Below are 20,222 nucleotides of genomic sequence, written 5' to 3' on the forward strand. Positions count from 1 at the left end.
TACTGCTCCTTTTTGGGATAAGCAAAACAGAGTCAGACAGACAGACAGACAGAAAGACAGAAAGATAGAATATCTATCTCTCTATCTCTCTAAAATCACTGGATGAATAAATGTTGCTACACCTTTCAGTATCCATATCTTTCCGTTCTTGCAACGCATCCTTGTTCCTACCATGTCATACATTATGCACACTTCATACATTACTTTTTGTTCTGCAAACATTTTGCCTCTGTGAGGCAAATCCACCCAATCATCATATTCTGGGCCCTGCACTGACTCTTGACCCATTTGTCTTCTTTCATGTATTTGTTTTGTGATTTGAACCTCATTCCTTCTCTCTATAAGATCCAGCCCCTTCAAAACCCTTTTTTCATACTGGTCACACATGTTTTGATTTCTATCCATATGCATCCTTCTTCTTAAGTACTCCGATCCATTTTGTTCAACAGATGACCTTCCCAGGAAACGATTCCTATTGATTCAATTTACTTTTACATTTCTACCTTGCCATTACAAACAACCCTTATTTCTTCCTTTCTTCTCCTTTTTTTTTTTTTTTGCAATAAACTCCATATTCCCCACTCTTTTTCTCTTGAATTTAAAAGCCTTTTGCAAGTTGTGCTGGTGAAATGATCACATGCTGGTAGTTTTGCAATCAAGTTCTTCCCCCTAGAAGCTGTAACCATGGCTGCATCGTTCTGAAAGAGCTGGAGTGTGCGGGAGAGGAAAGATACGTGGCTAAGCAATTGCTAGGAACAGGATGCTGAAGCTCTTTGGGGAGAGTGGGAAGCAGAATGCTTTCTTTCATTCAGGAACCCAGAGGTAGGTGAGGCACAAGTTACCTCCCTTAGGAAAATAGGTGTTCCACAAGCAAAGCAGAGCTGCCATATTGTAACAGCAGCAACAGCAACAACAAGGGTAAAAGCAGATCAAAAGCAAACCCCTTCCAGCCTTGTTCCAGATGCAGATAACTTAGACAATTATTCTTCATAGTAGAATCCTATTTTACTATACTATCTGCAGAATTCTATCCTATACATTCTGTGGAAATTCCTTGTGTGTCCAATCACACTTGGCCAATGAAGTATTCTATTCTATTCTATTCTATTCTATTCTATTCTATTCTATTCTATTCTATAATCACATCAACACAACAGGAATATTCTGCAGTTGCACAGATGCAGAGCTGGTTCTGAACTGACACAAAGCCAGATGAATGGAGATGTGAAGCCTGGTGGGCGGGGAGAGGCAGACCAAGCGGAGGCCAGTAAAGCCTCCGGCTACCAACTCATACATAACAAGACAGCTGGAAAATGCTTTCAAGGCATTGGAAACTGAGCAGGCTAAGAGGGTGACACGAGGAAGGCAGCTCCTCGGTTTTCTCTTCGGCCTTTATGCAACTTTCTCATCCTCTTTCGGGTCCATTTTTACAGTAGCTAATAGCTAACAGTGACTAGTAGGATTTTTGTATCTAAAAATCCAACCTGGGTTAGACCAACATAGCAAACCTCAGGGTAGATGTCCAATCTCAGAAAAGTCTGAGCGTAATTTAAAATTACAAAGCTTCGGATAGCACTACTGGGGTGGGAAATATTACCATCCTTATATCCCTTGAATTCAAACTTTTGAATCTTTTTTTGAATGTAACAAAAACAAAAGCATGAAAGGAAAACATCAGCCAACCCTCAATGGATTGCGGGGGTACTTGATATTATTTTTTTGAAAATTCTGTTTAGAATTTTCTACAAAATACTACAATAATATCTCAAAAGCACATAAGCACTGCTCAGTTCAGCATTATCTCTAGGGGCCTCCAAATATTCTGGTCTAAACTGTGTTATTGTAAACATACTGAAAACGTTTTTATTCAGATTCACCGAAGAAGAAACGAACAGGGAAACCAGGCTAATGGCGGTTGAGTACTCCTGCCATCTGTCCCCCCTTTTTTTTGTTAGAAAAGATATATTCCAGGGACAAAGAACACAACTCTCATTCAGCCGTATTTTCACAGCCCTGCAAATCTAAAGCCAGTAGTTCTGCCTTCAGATAGCATTTCTCCTTTCCTCTGTGAGAACCTGCTTTCCTGCACATGATTTATGGTCTCATATTTATGATATTTACTTTAATGTGTTACTTATTCCATCTGTTTCATACCGTTTGCTAGATGGCCTCCTCCTATCTTTTCACATTTTGCTGCGTATGGTATTCTAATTTAAGTATTTTTAAGGAAACCTATTTCATTGAGCCAGGCTAAGAAAGGACCCACTTTCTGCAAAAGACAAGCTAAATAGGAGACCTATCATAAGCTAATATCATTTCTTCTAAAGGAATTGTCTTTCTACCACGCAAGATTCATTTTCACTCCCAATAAAGCCGTAATGAATTCTGAAAACAAGAGGTGTATCACAGCACAGACCCATTGGGAATGACAATATATTAAAACAAATTTATCTCATGTACAAGTATTAGAATTCAGATTATAGGTAATTGGGAAAAAGAGAACTGAACAGAAAAGACAAGAAGAAGTAGATGATGGACCTGTGAAACCGAATTACAGCTTAAAATGTCACAAGGAAAATTCATTTCATATATACATAGAACTGCTTGATTTTATTATCTTGCATTTTGTGCGTGACAGAGACTGGACTAGGCCAGGAAAAAAATGTATCTTGGATAAAGAAAAGGTATTGTGCAATGAATAAACACTGTACAAATCAAGCAAATAAATATGCTGTGTCAATTTCAATCCCAGTTTGATTAAACAAGGTAGTGACCACAGAATGACGACTGAACTTAATTTAATGGAAATACTGGCATTTTAATAGCTGAAAGCAATACAACACCATATATCAATGAAATGCTGAAAACAGTTCTGCACTTACAGCCCTATTGTATCCCCAGTCATCTGAACAAAATTCAGACAATTTTGGCACAATATTTACAATGTTTTCAATATTCCAGGGTCATTTACCACCTTCCCAGTCAGCTTCTGACGCAATGTCAATAGAGGTATCTGGATCTGAATTGAATTCTTTATTGTCATTGTACATATATACACAGTATACATATAATAAAATTCACATAACACCCAGAGACCAGACTCAACATGCACACACACATCACAATCCCCAAACACCTCCCCCACCCGCCAAAATTCCCTGCCTCCTAAAAACACACAAGCATCCACACAACAGACCAAGTAATACTATCCAACAGCTCACTGATAGTAGTCCTTAAGTTCATTGTTAAGTGCAATTATAGCTCTGGGATAAAAACTATTCAGAAAATGTGTGGTCCGAGTTTTAATTGTTCTGTATCTTCTGCCAGAAGGCAACAGTTCATAAAGATTGTAAGCAGGATGGGAAGAGTCTCTGAGAATGTTGTGCAACTTCCTCAAACAGCGAGATGTGAAGATGTCATCCAGGGCTGGTAGCTGGAGCCCAATGATATTGTGGGCAGTTTTAATAATTCTCTGTAGAACCTTTTTGTCTGCTACAGAGCTGCTCCTATACCATACAAGAATGCAGTATGTCAGGGCACTCTCAATGGTGCTGCGGTAGTAGGACAGAAGTAGATACTTCTTAATTTGCTTAATTGCCACATGATTTGCCTAACAACTACAGTGATTTGCTTAACAACCGTGGCAAAAAAGATTGTAACGTTGCACATGACTCCCTTAACAACTGTCTTGCTTATCCACAGAATTTCTGCTCCTAATTGTGGTCATAAATCAAAGACTAAAGATTTTAGAACACAGCATTTTCACAATGCAAAGAAATACGTGGTGGGGGAGGACAGGACTTTAATACAATATTTTTAGGAGGTTTCTAAAATCTTTTCACAAAGTTCTTTACTCTTGATCTGGTCAGTTAGTTAATCAATGTTGTGTCACTTGGCTGCATCCGTAAGTGATGAGATTTCTTCTGGAATAGTTCAACAATAGGAAGTAGAAAAAGTAATCACCATTCCTTGCAACTCAGGGATGGCTAAGCAATTTTTGTTGGCTTGAGGGCCAAACCAGGCTTTGCACAGCAGGTCTGGGGCTACACTCTAAAAACAGGTGGTTTCAGCAAACTGTTTTTGAAAACAATTCAGGTTTTAAGAGAGGAGTGCTTGCATTTCCTCAAGGTTCCCTAACAGCTCCAAAATCTTTTTTTTTTTTTTTGGAGGCGGGGGAGCAGAAAAAGCTTGAACCAATCTTGAATGGGACTCTGGTGATTGCAAAGGGCATGTCAGGGATTGGTAAGAGTCCTCCAGTCTGTACTCAATGCATCTGTAAATAGTGGAATATAAACTTTAAAGTCCGCAAAACATCTATTCTAATTGTTCATATGGGGTCTGTATCTTGTGAGCAAAGAGGAAGTCAATCTGGCAGGAAGCCACTGAATGATCAGGGTGTGAATTTTAGCACAGAAGCAAAAAATGAGTGGTAAGCTTCTGGAAGCCTTAGAGCATCTGCTTAACTCATCCTGTGAGCTCTATAAAATGCAAAAGGAGACCAGATTTCCAGCCTCACCTCCTCTGATGGCTGCAGAGATGTAACTCCTGCCTCACCCAAATCTCAAATGAACAAAGAAAAAATGGACACAGCAACAGGCTTTGGGAAAAATTGCCCTTAGGCTGGAACAAACTTCGCTAATGGTAATTTAAACAGCAAATTAGGTTCCATGTAGACAAACACGCAGTAGATTGGTTCACATTTGGGCAAAAATCAGAAGTTTGTAGTGGTGAAAGAGAAAAAGATCACAAGTTGTGATGGACATCACAACAAAAATGTAAATTCAGCATAAGGCTTCTGTGGAAAAGACTACTGCCCTGCTAGCAATCATTAAGATGTGAAATGCAAAACTAACAGCACCGTAGAACTTAGAATACTGTTTACTGTTCTAATCAACAAGCCTTTAAAAAGGACGGTGAAAGGCTATAAAAAAAGAAAGGAAGGCGGGAAAGGGCAAAGTACCAAGATGCTAAAGCAAATATCTCCTGAGAGGGGAGAAATGACAATATTTGGGGCTCTTCATTTTTGAAAAAGGTCAAATAAGAAGAAGGGATGGGCTGGATAGGCAAAATGGTGTATTGGAGCATGCAGGAGCAATAAAATTCAGATCAATTGTGCTTCTTCTTGGGATCATGTAGCTGCTCTGCAATCTCAGGAAACAGCAACAGAGCCATTGTTTCACACCCATGCATGCTCCAAAGTGTCTCTTGGCTTTCAAATCTGAAATGCTGCATCACCCCACTGGATACATCTGAAAACAGGCCAGTCCTGAGGACAAAAATCTCCTTTATTATGACACCTGAATCTGAAATTATGTTTGCTAACTAGGGATGCTCCAGATTTTTGGAGCCTGGGGCTATATTAGTCCTTTGCTAGGTCAGTCAAGGAGTCAGAATGCTGAGAAGTTTTGGACAGATAAAGGATAAAAATACTTTAGATAACATCTAGAACAGGGCTGTTAAACTCCCGGCCCATGGGCCAGATGCATCATGCACTGGCCATGCCCACGCCCGGTTTAGCAAGGAGGGAAAAAGTCCCAATATGTCATGTGACATTGCCACGATGACAGGAATTTGGCCAGAAGGATTTCGAATGATCGGCCTCTTATAGGATAAAGGCTACCAATAATCAGTTGAAATGCTGGCTGAATATTATCTTCATTATCTGAAGCAATTCATAGCTATAGAACGTGAGGGAAAGGAGGCTGGCTGCATTCTGTGGGCAGCTTTGAGCCAGTCACTCTTACCTAATGGGGTTGTTGTTATGAGAAACAATGGAAGAAATCAGTATTTGTGTCGGCCCCTTTGATCTTCTGAATAAAAGGTGGGATGTCAGTCTAACAAGCATGCAAAATAACTTACAGCCTAAATAACTTACAGCCTCAACTTATGAATGTCTGCTTGGAGATAAATAAGACTGAGTGCAAAAGGACTTGCTTTTTAAATTGCAGCTTGAGAAAGTGACTTACATTTCATCCATTTTCCTGCTGTGATGCTCAGTAGTTGATTTTACAAGGATGCCCTACTGAGTCTGCTGTAATCACTTGCAAATTGGACTGTAGACAGCTATGCACATTTTGAATAGCGCCATTTCCTGTGACAAGGGAAAAGCTTCTGATCAGGGAACAAGTTATTACCTTGGGGAAATATATAATTGCTGCTATTTCAGTTTGCAAGCATATGAATCTTAATTAATTACCCATAGAAAAAACAAAGCAAAATATCTGTTTCAGTTACAGCATCTGTAAAATTGTGTATACTATAAAACACACCTGATACAAAAAATGTAAACCCAGTAACAAAAACTGTGTATCGATATCTGGCTCCCAGTTTCAGTGAATAAATGGCTTGATTTTCATTTTTAAAAAAATGGTAAGAAATCTGTTTTCTTCTACCTTTATAAGTAGGAAAGCCCAGTTAACCTTAGGGAAGTATCTACAAGTAGTCCTTGGCTTATGACCACAATTAAGCTCAAAATTGTTAAGTGGGTCATTTGCTAAGTGAGTTTTGCCCCATTTTATGAACTGCCTTGCCACAGTTGTTAAGTGAAACACTGCAGTTGATCAGTGAACTCGGTTGTTAAGTGAATCTGGCTTCCCCATTTGCTTGTCAGAAGATCACAAAAGGTGACCTCGTAAGTATGAAGCATCTGAATTTTGATCACATGATCATAAGGATGCTACAAAGGTTGTAACGGTGAAAAACAGTCATAAGTCACTTTTTTCAGTGCTGTGTTAATTTGAACAGTCACTAAGTCGAGGACTACTGAAAAGGTCTTGTTTTTATTGGATAACAGAGCCCTGGTGGCACAGTGGTTAGAAGGCAGTACTGCAGGGCTAGCTCACTGCTCACTCGAGGAGTGCGATTCTGAGTGGCTCCAGGTTGACTCAGCCTTCCATCCTTCCGAGGTGGGTAAAATAAGGACCCAAATTGTTGGGGGCAATATTATGCTGACTCTTTAAACCACTTAGAGAGGGCTGTAAAGCACTGTGAAGCGGTATGTAAGTCTAAGTGCTATTGCTATATTGTTTATTGTTATGACTCCCCTTCAAAATTCAAACAAACAAAACAGAAAGCAGCCGTTTCACAATTAAATCAAACGGAAAGAAGTCTTACAAGATAACGGCTGGCAGAAACCTCAATCCACAGCATAAATCTTTACTCTGTCCGGCAAACCAGTCCTGGCAATAAATCTCCAGTCTCAGAGCTTCTTGCTGTAACGTCCTCACTCTAATAGTCACTTTGTTCCTGGCAAAATGTACCAGCCCAGCTGTGTCCTTTTATACTCATTGAGGCAACGTGCTAATTTACTGACTCGCTGTCAGCCTCAAGATCTCTTCGTTATTCTCAATTACTATCTATCTCATTTATTTCTCCCATATCTTCTCTATGGCTAGCCTTAGAATCTTTCGGCTGTCATTAGCAACGGGGGGAGGGGTAATTGTGGGGGGGAAGAGAGCTGGAGGTGTTTTGCATTCCTTTACTGTGGGCAGAAGAAGGAGGGGGTATATGATTTCTTCTTTTCAACTTTCATTTCCTTGCTAGCCTCTATCCCTTTGTGCGCAGCTGCGAAGTCTTATCAAAATATGTCAAGGTCAATGGACAGAGGCCTCATCACCACCTGAAGATGCCCACATGATCATATTCAGAACTTTTAATTGGAAGAGACTTCTGAACTTGGGGGGGTGGGAACAATTCCATTTCTTTGTATGTGTGATCTGCGCACCAAATCCTCAGTTTCGGAATTTCATTTGTAGCTTCCTTTTCATCATCCAGTAAAAGAACAACTTTGCTCTAAACCATGGAGTCTGGGTATTTCTTTCTTGGATTTTGAAAGGAGCACACACTGACATTATTCCGAAACTCAATCATCAGCCCACCCGGAGAAAACACCAATTTTTCTTCCGAGGGGGTTTCACATCATGTCATCTCCAGCCAGCGATGAAGATGAGCAGGGAGCTGTGGGGGAGCAGCCAATGCTGTTACCAGAGATGCCCGCCACCGACTTGTTAGCTGACCTTACTCTGGAAGAAACTCCAGCTGAGATGCCCAGATGGTCGTTAGGAGTCGGATGGAGAGATCCGGAAGACCCCCCTCCTCCTGGAATCACTGTAAGTCGAAGAGGTGCGAGGGAACGGCTGTGGCAAGAGGGGGAGGAGATGGAATGCAGGCTGGATCAGGCTGGGAAAAGCTTTAAGGATGCTTCTGAGAAACCCGGCAGGGCTCCAACATATGAGGGGGAAGGGGGAGCGAGTTCAGCCTGGGGAAGTCGGGCTGCCACCACCCCCCTGGCCCAGCCCACGCCAACGCAATCACCAGCCCCCGTCTGGGGAGCCCCAGCAGCGGGGGTAATGCCCAGAAGACGCCACCTGCCTTCCTTAGATGTGAAGTTTGGAGGAAATCCCAAGGATTTGGGGTTTTTCCTGGTGCAGGTTGGAAGCTATATGGCAGAATATGAAAGAGAGTTCACCTCTGAAGCAGCCAAAGTAAGATGTGTTACCAGGACCCTGGAGGGGATGGCAGCTGACTGGGTGGTGACTTTGTATAATGATAACTCCCCCCAGCTGCGAAGCCTTGATGTTTTCATGACTGCTTTGAGGAGGAGGTTTGAAGACCCTCTGGCGGAGAGAAGGGCCAGGATCAGGATGAAAACCATAACTCAGGGGGGAAGATCAGTTGCTGACTACACCCAAGAGTTCAGACAGCTGGCATATCGCACTCGAGGCTGGTCCCAGGAGGCTCTAATAGAAGCCTACAAAGATGGCCTAAATGAAGAGGTATACCACACGTGCATCTCCAGAAGGGATCCACATGACTTGCAGTTGTGGTACCTGCTAGCGGAAGAGGTGGAAATAGATCTAGCCCGAAGCAGATGCAGAAGAGAGCCCCACAAAAGTCGTATCAAGTAGGCGACAAAGTGTTCCTCTCAACCAAATATCTGCAAACCACTCAGAAATCAAAGAAGTTAGGTCCTAAGTATGTGGGGCCCTTCCCTATCGAGCGAATTGTGAATCCTGTGACGGTTCAATTGACTCTACCAAAAACTCTTCGTCGCATTCATCCTGTTTTCCATGTTAGCCTGCTGAAACCCGAACATACCTGTACATTGAGACCAGCCCAGACTGATCCCCCCGTCCCATTGCTGATTGAAGGTGAACAACATTTCGAGATTAAAGAGATTTTGGACTCTCGGAAATGGAGGGGTCGTCTACAATATCTTGTAGCCTGGAAACATTTTCCCCTATCTCATGCTGAGTGGGTGAACGAAAAAGACATTAGGGCCCCTGAACTGCTAAAGAAATTTTATGCCAAGTATCCCGATAAACCATAGAAATGTATGCAATGCTTAACATATCTCTTTATTCTCTCTTACAGGGACTAATGTCCTTTTTCTAGGGGGGTCCGAATGTCAGCCTCAAGATCTCTTCGTTATTCTCAATTACTATCTATCTCATTTATTTCTCCCATATCTTCTCTATGGCTAGCCTTAGAATCTTTCGGCTTTCAGAGGGGATGGTTTGCGTGTGTGCCTGTCACTTGTGCAAATGAAACTTTGTGTACTAGCCTGCTGCTTGCACAACCTGGTTCCCAACAGGCCGCGGACTGGTACTGGCCCATGGACTGAGGATTAGGGTCTTAAATGATTATTTCTCCTTCTTGAGTTTGTTACCAGAGTTTTGTTGACAAAATTGGGTCTACCATATCTGTACTGCTAAATCCAAAGAACTACTAGAGGGCAGCAAAGAGAGATCTCTTTGTTTCTTTGCTGGTACCGAATGGTTATCTTTATTTTCACATTCCAGATACGGTAGACTTAAATGAAGTATATTCTGTCACCTGTACATGCCACCAAGTTTCCAGAGTCTCTTCCCCTTGAAAGAAAGAGAAACAATGCTTCAGCCTTCTCATGAGATACTATGGAATCTTGCTAAATTATCAATGAACATTTTTTTTTTTTTGAAACTCAGGATTCCATAGAAAACAATGTGTATTTTTTTTTCCAGTGGAATCCAAACCAAAACTCCCCAGGGAAGCCTCTTTTTGAGAATGTAAGAAAAGTGCTCCAAAAGCTAGAGACTCCTGTGTAAAGCAGATGAATTACAACCTGTCAAAAAGTTCATAACATGTGTATCATGGTATAATGTATTTTAATGAAATTTCACTGGTTTGCCAACACAAGATCACAGGGTTATGATTGACGATGCTTTTAAATAGCTGCTATTAGTAGCACAGTTCTTGATTATGGTCTGTATTGTTTTGTATCACTTTACTCTGGCCTCATCACTCACAAATCCTCCTCCTATTCAAATATGCAATTAAGGATTGTGTGTTCATCCATCTGATATGCACTGTAGCCCCAAAAAACTTATTCTAAAATAAACACAAAAACCATAAAGGAGTTGCAAGGTTTCTGTTGTTGAGATTCCTGTCTTAAATGATTTCTCCTTTCCTGGAACTTTCATACAGGGATTATCTACTCTGTGTCATCAGTGGGCTAAAGCATGCCCATTTCTGTGGGAGATTATAGCTTTTGTCCTGGCACTGCGTTGCAAAGACTGCTAGTGGTGCCAAACAAGGAAGGCCACAGACCTTAGAATCTTTGTGACTTAGAACTGTCTACTAAACACATGGCTGGTCTCATCCTATTTATTGTTTACATATTTAATTGTAGCTATATTAGCAGCTACAGCAGCAAAGGTCTGGCCTTTTCTGGAGCTATGACAAATAGAATTAAATTTTGACTTCCTCCTTCCATCATTGCTTATATGCAAAGGAGGTGAAGAAGCTGTGTAACTTAAACATGATTCTTGAGTTACAGTCAACTTTTCCTGCCTCTAAAATCATCCGGCTAAGCTAAACGGTCAGTCTCACGCATTCTTCAGGAGGTGGTTCTTGGATGAAAGCCTTTTGTCAGCAAGGCTGGCTTGTCATCCAAATGTCTCGTCCAAAATCCCCCCAGAATGGCAGATAAGATGGAGCAGGAGCATTACTCTCTGTACAGTAAAATTAAAAGGGAGGAATTATTTATGCCAGCTTTCAGTGAGGGCCTGGAAAGACTTTGGCTCAAACAGTACATGATTCTGCCAGCAAGATGACCCTTTTGTGTATCTTCCAGCACTGTAACTCTTGTGTCAAAAGAGGGTTGGGAGTGGAGGAGCAAATGTAAAACTCTCCTTGGAGGGGAATACTTTGTTTCAGGCTCTAAAGCAGGGGGGGGGTCAAATTCAATTTCATCAGGGTTGTATTGGACCTTGGAGGGGCCAGAGTGGGTGTGGCCAGCTTGACATCACTCATGTTGGGGGCGCCTGAGTGCTCTGCCAGTGAAAACGGCCTCCCGAACTCTGTTTTTGGCTGCAATGACCTCCTGAAGCCAATGAAAACAGAACTTGGGAAGGCTGCACGTGGCCCTCCCAAGCTCTGTTTTCGCGGGCAGAGGCAGCACCAGGCCAGTCCTTCACTGTTTCCAGGGTGGCCCCACAGGCCGGATCTAACCACCCCGTGGGCTGGATCCAGGTCGCGGGCCTTGAGTTTGACACCCCTACTCTAATGGAAGAAACCAGATAGAATCATCACATGAACTGTTAAACTGAAATACAAAACTGTAGCTCAGGTTATAGGAAGGTTAAATAATTGCAATCAGTGGAAGTGACTATCTACCAGATCCAGTAATAGTTGGATTTGCACAAGAAGAGGAGCATAATGACAAAATTAGCTACAGAAACTTAGTTTAAACATAACATATTCAGATACAGCAATGAAACATATGAATAGGGATAGAAGTGCTGAGCATTTAGTGCAAAGCAATACTTTTTGTTAGCAGATTGTTTACATGGAGGCTAATGTAGTAATCAAAATAATCTAATGGAGTGGTAATTAGAAAAAAAGGTCTCCTGCGGCACACTAGCATATGATTGTTACGCAAATCCTAGTCTTTATTTAAATGAATGAGACTATATTCTTCCCTTCAGCTATGCTTTAATGAGGGATTATACTTAAATTAAATCTTGAAACATGACATTTCTCGTCACATGCTAGCATTTCATCTGTTAACTCTGTCACTGTATGAAAATCTCACATAGGGATATTGCTAGAACATAATAAAAGTACTAATTGGACAAAAAAGGGTTTGTTTTTTAAATTAAGAAACTTGGGAATATTTCTAAACCCAGTTTTTAGGCAAAATCTATTTTCTAAAAACCACAAATCTGTAGAGATTGTCATTCATCCAGGTCAGGTTGTCCCAAAGGTGCTTTTTCTGGAGGCAACTGGACTAAAAACCAGGTTTAATTTTTTTCAGTAAAAACATGATAAAACATATTACCAAGATCTAGCTGGGCCATGAAGGGGACAGATGCTGTTTGTAAAGTCTGCCAGCTGAGTTTCAAGTGTGGTGTCAATCAAGACTTTGGGACAGGGGTTGGGTGTATTGCGATTGTCAGCAAGGAATTTCCTATGGTTTTGTGGGGCCCCGGCTGTGACCTTGTTCCTTAAGTTGAGCTCTACGGATCAGTTGGGATTCTTGCTATCGTATCAACCTCCCTGCTGCATAACAAACTTCTCGCCTGAGCTCCCTGATGCCTTTTCTGTGTGGGCAGTGGAGTTACCCAAGCTTCTGGTTCAAGGGGACTTTGATTTCTCTTCCCTGGGAATGTGGTGGCTTGAAAGTTCATAGCTTCCAAGACAGCCAGGTCATCTACATCAGGGATCGCCAATCTTTTGGACCTCAGGGACCACCAAACCCATAATTTTAAATCCCACGGACCAGAGACCCTGGGAAAATCCCCCCGAAAAAATCTTCAGAAAAATTCTCTACCCTGTTTTCCTACTGATCAATCATTCTTTATTTGGGATCGCAGGATACTGTCTCTAGCTCCATTCTCAGGGAGGGAGGGGGAGAGAGAGAGAGAGAGAAAGAGAGACTTTTGGCTTCATGCAAGGAAGTCAAATTCTACTAGAAATGAGTCTTTGTGAGACTTGTTGCTCTCAGTTGTGTCAGTACAGCCTTTTGGAGCAGGATGCCTTGAAGGGTCCCAAAGACTCATTTCTGGTGGAGTTTGGGGGAGAGAAAAGAAGACTTTCGCTGCTTACCTTGCATGCAGCCAAAAGCAGAAGAAAGAAGTGGAAAGAAGCAGCCTGGTGGCCAGCAGCCCATGTGGGGGAGTGGGCCAAGTTCCCCCCCTCCCCCCCTCCCCCCTCCCCTCACTATCTTGTGTTGTTCACAATGCAAGTGACGCAAGCCTTGTGTTCCCGCACAGCCTGGATTAATTGCTTTGGGGGTGATATTTCTCTGCGGACCACCAAAATTTTCTCACAGACCACCAGTGGTCCCTGGCCCACTAGTTGGTGACTACTGATCTACAGCCCATTCAGGATAGTGGTCAGATTCTGAATTTGATGCTCCTATTGGAGGAGTGGCAATATGATCTGAAACTGGGCAGAGCTATTGGTGCCCCCCTTATCTTGGTCATATTCAAGGGCATTAGAAGCTTTGTCTTTGTTGTAAATTTGGGGAAATGTTGGGGAATCCGGTAAGGAAATAACTCTGACCCAACATATAGGTAGTCCTCGACTTAAAGCCACAATTGAGCCCAGAATTTATGTTGCAAAATGAGAAATTTGCTAAATTTTGAGCTTTGTCCCATTTTATGACTTTTCTTGCCACAGTTCTTAATTGAATCACTGCAGCTGTTAAATCAGTAACACGGTTAAGTGAAACTGGTTTCCCCATTAACTTTGTTTGTCAGAAGGTCGCAAAAGGTGATCCCGTGATCCTGGGACACTGCAACCATCATAAATATGAGTCAGTTGCTAAGCACCTGAAGGTAAATCACACGGTCATGGGGATGCTATAATGGTTATAAGCGTGAAAAATGGTCATTAGTCACTTTTTCAGTGGTGTTGTAACTTTGAACAACCTGTATAGAATTATATATATTAATATATTTAATCCATAGTCTTAACATTATTTGTAGTTCTTTTTGGCTTCTTATCGAACCCTCTCTGGGCAAAAATAATGATATGCTCATACTCCGGGGCAACATACTTTTAATCTTTAAACAAACAAGGGAGATCACACTTTGTTATTCTTTCCTTAAAGTTGAACCACTGTCTAAACATTCTATTAAGTCTCATTCATGTTTTATTTCCATCTTAGGTCCTCGGGGCATTCAGCTTCAACTCAATTCCAGAATCATGAAAATCATTAGCAAATTCTATATTCGCACGGACACAATTCTATGTGTTCAGCTTTTTTTTTTAATTAACCAAAATACAGTACATTTCCTTTCTCACATTCATACAGTTCTCAATCAGCTGCTGGAGACTGAAAAACCAGTGATTTCTCAACACCTTTGGAGAAGAATTTTACCACAATACTATCACACAATTACTGTACTCAAGAGGCTACAGGTAGTCCTCAACATGTGACCAATTGAACCCAAAATTTGTGTTGCTAAGTGAGAAATTTAAGTGAACTTTGCCCCATTTATGACCTTTCTGGCCACATGTGTTAAGTGAAGTCACTGCAGTTGTTAAATTAGTAACATGGTTGTTAAGTGAATCTGGCTCCCCGCATTGACTGTTTGTCAGAAGGTTGCAGACGCTCACAGAAGGGTGAGACCCTCGGACACGGCAACCATCATAAGGATGAGTCAGTTGCCAAGCATAAAACACGTGGCCATAGGGATGGATGCAGAGGTGGTATTCAGCAGGTTCTGACCAGTTCTGGAGAACAGGTAAGCGGAAATTTTGTGTAGTTCGGAGAACTGGCAAATACCACCTCTGACTGGAGATTTTACAGTATCCTTCCCCTGCCGCACCCACCAGGCCACACCCACAGAATCAGTAGTAAAAAATTTGAATCCCACCATGGATGCAATGGTCATAAGTGTGAAAAATGGTTATAAGTCACTTTTTTCAGTGCCATTGTTACTTTGAATGGTCATTAAGAAAACTTTAAGTCGAATACTACCTGCAGTATTTTTGCATATCTTCTTATACCTTTTCATCTGTATATTTCTTCCAAGCACAGATGCAATCTTCATTAAATGAGTCACATAGCCACTTCGTAAGGAAACCACATCTATATTTTAGCAGTTCTCTAATTACAACATTTATGCCTGTAGCTTCACTATTTGTCAACATTCGTAAAGCATTTTTTTTTACTTCCTTTTCCTCATTTGACTATTAAAACATCAATAACACATAATTCTACTCTTTAATTTACCTTTATTTTTAAAATTAAAATTCTAAGGTAAGGCAGAAGGAAGCAAAAATAAGCTCTATCTATATACTTATTCAGTATTATTAAGGGGTTAGGCATCACTGTACTATGTTAAGGAAGGTTGGGATTAGAATTCAGCAATGCCCAGGGAGGTATAATTCCTTTGATCCAAAAGAAGAGTTTGTGTATAGAAGATATCAGAATGATTTGAGTATTTTATCACTAAAATACTAAAACAGATTCTACTTGTAAAAAAAAATCATAGAATAAAGCATAGGTAATAGATTCTATGGTTCCTGTATCACATGAAAACAGTCAAGGAACATATGTATTTTCTTTTCTTTCTTTCTTTCTTTCTTTCTTTCTTTCTTTCTTTCTTTCTTTCTTTCTTTCTTTCTTTCTTTCCTTCCTTCCTTCCTTTCTTTCTTTCTTTCTTTCTTTCTTTCTTTCTTTCTTTCTTTCTTTCTTTTCTCTCTCTTTCTCTCTCTCTCTGTTTTGGTATCCGTCTTCCAAAATAGTTAAAGAAATGAAGAGTACCAAATTGAGCCAATGTTAAGGGTCTTCTTAAATTAGATATTATAAAGTAATTTAATTTAACTATCTCACTAGTCTAAAAATATAAGACTGACTGATCAGAAAACATTCCTGAGCAGTAGAGACTGATCTTGACATCTTTCCATGTCCAGAGCATGTTGTGTCAAAGTTTTGGCTTGTTAATATCCCAAAGGAAAGACAAGGTCTTGCTGAAAGCCATAAACATGCAATTTTTCTCTAGGAAATTGTCTCTTCTAGCAAGCACTTTACAACATCTTTCAATTCCAGTCGCTGATATACCTCTATCATTCTCATACAAATTTTTTAAAAAATCTAACCTACCAGCATTTCTTCAAATTCACTTCAAATTAATCCATAGCTTTGTTGAGGAATAGTACTTCTTGGATATGTATCATCAATCATTGCACATAAGCCAAAATGACTGCAAAAGGCCTTCTGAACTTTCTTCTCTGCAATCAAAATCCATGAAACTTGAAATTTAAATTTGTTTAAATTGCCATCCATCCAGCTGCTTATTCAGAAAAACTGCCTATTACTAGTCTGCTTCAGACATAAAAGAGAGTCGGTTTGGCTAGCCCAGAGTAGAAAATTTGCATCTTTCTCTCTCTCCCCACAGTGGGAAATTTTGCGGCTCACTGACCTTAAGATGAGAGTGGAGATGCAAGAGTTTTATTTATGTTACCAAGGTGCATACATACACAGTTTTAGACTTTCCTGTTCCCTCCTTAGGAAATCACTTTGTTGCTAAGCTTTGGGGTTGAATGAAGCAACCACCCACTTCTTGTCCAACCCAAAATGTAGCCAAGTGGGTTACAGAAAATAAATGAATGCAATGTTATAGATTGGGAGAAAATATTATTCCTGAAGAGCCTGTTTTGAAAACCTATAAACTCTCACAGTTTCAAGGAATGACCAGAGATTATCGAAGTAGTTTTTCCTGGCTTTTGCACTGAATATGAATATTCATGTAATTGGCTCTTCTCCTATAGTTTTGCTAGATATGTTGGAGGAGATTTACCAAGGTGCCAGGTTTTGGTTTTATTGTTTTTAATGATGTTTTTGGTTTTTATTATTGCTGTGAGTCACCAAGCTTTGTGTTTTAAGATGGGCAGCCATCAGTGTCTTTTAAATAAATAAACTGGTCCTGATTAATCTATAATCCTCGGTACTTTGGTTGAATGGAAAGATATTGCATTTGCATGGAAAAGAATTCCAGCTTAATATCCAGCACACGTATTCTGCCCTTGTTTGGTTGAGCTCATCCTGTTTTACCGATCCTTAGGGTATCAAGGTTTACAGAAACATACTTTGGGAGAATCACATACTACAGAAGGAAAGATTTTCCAAGGAAAAACCTCACTAAATAAGCAAAGTGAAACAACAATAATCCTTTATTATCTTTGAATACCCCTTTCCTTTTCTGCTTTATTTGAAGACCTAGTTTAGATGCAAGTTTCTCAGGGTAGAGGCTGTAATTTCCTCGATAAGACCATGCAAATCACTCTTTACAATAATAGTATTTGAAAATAGTAACAGAGATTTAAAAAAAAAAACTTGTTCACACATCCTTTCTATGTATAAATCTTCCAAGCTGTTATATGATAAATACAATATCATATAACAAAGTCAACTATAGTTTAGACCTTCTGCCTGTCCCCATCCTCTCTCCTTAAACTCTAGATGGCTTACAACACAAATGAAACAACATAATGTTCATCATCAGAAGGTAATAAAAAAAACCAACCATAATAAAATTATAGCAGTCATAAAACAAAGCAACCATTGGAGCATAAAATCATAGCATCTAGTGCCAAACATTTCAAAGAAATATTTACTGGAATAAAGGACCTTTTTGTTATAGCTAACAAGGTACATGAACATCACAGCAAAGTGCTGGTATGTCTCAGTTCTCTATTTATTACCCATGTTTATCCTAACCTTTTAAAGGTGTTCAGAGTGCACAAGTGATTTGTTTTGTGGATCAGGCTGAGAAATGGAAATATGCTTGACATCACTCTGGCAATTGCTGTTAAGATTTTGTTCAAACCTACATAGCTTTTCTCAGTTGTCGAGAGAGCTAGGAGCAGGATTTTTCAGTGGTTCTGAAACTAAACATGAGAGAACAAAACCTTAATTCAAATAGAGACATATTGTTTAAACTTTAGGAGGCACTATAAGATATCTGGGCAGAGCAATTCAGGCACCATTCGGAGAATATTGTACATCAGATCATTCCAAATTATACAAACTAGTGATAGCATGGAAGTAAAGGAGAAGCAGGTTTCACCTTCCATACCCTTTGTGATCCATGGTTGATCTAAATTTTCCTGTATCCCAGAAGCAGACCCATATTACATTCCCTTAGGGGTTTTTCCTGAAGTCAAAAAGCATCAGCTATAGAAATTGATGAGGAGGTGGGAAAAATCTGACTTTTTCCTCCCATGATTGTGACCTTAAGGCAGAAATCCTAGAGATCTGGTCCAGAGGTGGTATTCAGCAGGTTCTGAGCAGTTCTGGAGAACCGGTAGCGGAGATTTTGAATAGTTCGGAGAATTAGCAAATACCACCTCTGACTGGAGATTTTGCAGTATCCTTCTCCTGCCATGCTCAGAGAACTAGTAGTAAAAAAAATTGAATCCCACCACTGATCTGGTTGCCCTACTGAGGTGTCTTAGAAGCATTACAAAACTGCAGATTTTGTGGCCTTTGACCTTCTTGCCTGTCCTTTCTTGTATCTTGTTCAACAAATTGTTCACTTTAGCATTTTAACTACAAATCTCTTGTTTGTGTAAAGAGAACTTTAGAATCTACTGCATGTTCACATTGGATTCTGCATCGTCACATACCGATTCTGAAAAGAGTAGGGAAAATATTAAGAGTTCCAAAACAGATACTGCTGAGTTTTAATGCAGTATTACTAGAGTTTCAGAAAAGAAAATCTGATGCCCTTTTCTTACCTCATGACATCTAAATAGTGATTGAACATAACAATACTCATCAGCATGTGTATGTGTTATGTATGCATCCACGTATACCTAGAGTGAAATCTTTGTAACATGTGACTCCAAGCAATTTCCTTCTTCTATTGACTTCACAGCTGAATGTATATAATGGGCTGTAAGAATAAATTGGGAGAGCCTCAGCCTAGATAATGGTCTGATAAAGAGAAACGTGAGTCAAAGGAAGGCCGGGGGTAGAGAAAGCATTCCAGGAGAGACCCTCCCTGGTTTTCTGGATGTAAAAGTAGGAAGGGAGGAAACTGACTTGTGACATTGTCACTGCAATTTTACAATAAAAATAGCATTATTACTCATGGTTTTGATTTTTTATCAGGCCTACCTTGAATGTCTGATAATGTATTTATGGCTTAGTTTATTTATACAATTAATTTGGACACACATCTGACAAGTGTGAATCTTTATCTTGGCTGTTGTAGATACTTTTCTTAATCTTCAAAAACAGTTAAGTTAAACAAAAACCAGATAAATTTATTATTAATACACCTACAATAAAATAATAAACAATTATTTAATAATAAACAATTCTTGAAGTAAAAATTTTAAGAAAAACTACACACAGGAAAATTCTTTCAGCAATGTCTAAAAGAATTCAGAGTTTTCTTCCCTGAAACTCATATATAGCCATTTTATTTCCATTGTTCATCATATTAAGTAGACATGGCTAGGATATTGTTTGTTTAATCACAATTTATTGATTAATGAATAATTGGTTTGGCTCAAACAAGATACTATATTGTAAGTTGTGGTATACAATGCACAATATCTGGCTTAACACATTTTCTGTATGGGGAAGCCCTCATTCTCCCATATCTCACCTTTATATTTATATCTCGCCTTTATATTTTCTCAAGCTTTCAAGTGTGCCCACTGGCAAAACAAGTTTCTTGCTTCAGTGTGTTAAGCGTGTTTGCTCAATAGTCCAAAAGGGTATTTTTGCAATTTTGAATTTAATGCTACTACAGGTAGGCCTTGACTTATAACCATTCATTTACTGATCGTTTGAAGTTACAGTACTGAAAAAAAAAAGTGACAACAAATATTCATACTTGCAGCATCCCCAGTTGTGTGATCAAAATTTGGGTGCTTAGCATCTGTCATGTATTTATGACAAATTGCCTTGTCTGGGGGTCATGTGTCATGTTGTTGGAAGAAATATCCTTCTGGGTTCAGTTCCAAGTAGGGAAAAAGACACTGGAAACATGGAGGCTGTTTGGAAGGTTTAATAATGGACAGGACCACATGGCCTGAAGCTCCAGAGTGAAAAAGGAAGAGATCAAGAAAAAAGGGCTGAGGTGCTGAGAGTGTCTGGGTTTTATACCCCCTGTTGGGATTTGAATTTGTATTCTGATTGGTTGTCAAACTCCCATGGGCAACTCTGTAGGCTGTCCTGAGTTCCAGGCTTGGTCTAGCCTTGCTGGATGATTTAT

At 40.0% G+C, this 20,222-nt stretch overlaps 1 long non-coding RNA gene across 1 annotated transcript in view; it reads right to left on the bottom strand.

Moving 5' to 3' along the window:
• LOC148126881 (uncharacterized) overlaps positions 1 to 20,222 on the bottom strand; it is a 45,329-nt gene that overhangs the window by 21,750 nt on the left and 3,357 nt on the right. Inside the window, exon 2 of the long non-coding RNA XR_015741673.1 lies at positions 5,967 to 6,091. This is a non-coding gene — a long non-coding RNA (uncharacterized LOC148126881). The remainder of the gene's footprint in view (positions 1 to 5,966; positions 6,092 to 20,222) is intronic.

Source organism: Pseudonaja textilis, chromosome 2, assembly GCF_049901715.1.
Source record: "Pseudonaja textilis isolate UNSWEBS1 chromosome 2, rPseTex1.2, whole genome shotgun sequence".
Classification (NCBI taxonomy): domain Eukaryota; kingdom Metazoa; phylum Chordata; class Lepidosauria; order Squamata; family Elapidae; genus Pseudonaja; species Pseudonaja textilis.